Genomic DNA, 587 nt, shown 5'->3' with positions numbered 1-587 from the left:
TGCAGGATTGTCAGAGTGTTGAGGTTGCAAAGATGGAAAATGCTTTAATAAGACCGACAACGTACAGAGGGAACGCAGGTAAGACGTAAAGATGGAGAACAGTAGATGGTAGACGATGTGCTTGTGTAGGGATAAAGATACAATTGTACATAACCTTGTACCCTCATTATTATGCAGTTACATAGTTCATGCCAGGAGTATTTGGACACAATATGGAGCCAGTAGTCGGAGTCCACAGCAGGCAGAGTAATCAGTGGCTCTCAGCAGCAGAGGCCGGTCTGTCAGGCAATCCAGCAAAATACAGTCAATGCCAAAGTCCCAATAGTGATAACAGCAATAGAGAGAGAAGTCCATGGAATGAACCACACAAATCAGACAAAGGTTAAATTAGGAATCCAATCATCATGATTGTTCAAAAGGAACTTGTGCAAGTAATCTGGTAATCAGGATCCAGGAATCACTAAAGGTCGCGTCAGATTTATTGATGGTCTCAGTGGCAGCAATGCATGCAATTCGTCATGGTCCGAAAGGAATGGGATTCAAGCCAAAGTGGAGTCAGTTTCTGACAGTTAATCAGATTTAAGAAA

Source organism: Pyxicephalus adspersus, chromosome 2 (assembly GCF_032062135.1).
Source record: "Pyxicephalus adspersus chromosome 2, UCB_Pads_2.0, whole genome shotgun sequence".
NCBI classification, from domain to species: domain Eukaryota; kingdom Metazoa; phylum Chordata; class Amphibia; order Anura; family Pyxicephalidae; genus Pyxicephalus; species Pyxicephalus adspersus.
This window is presented reverse-complemented; position numbering follows the sequence as displayed.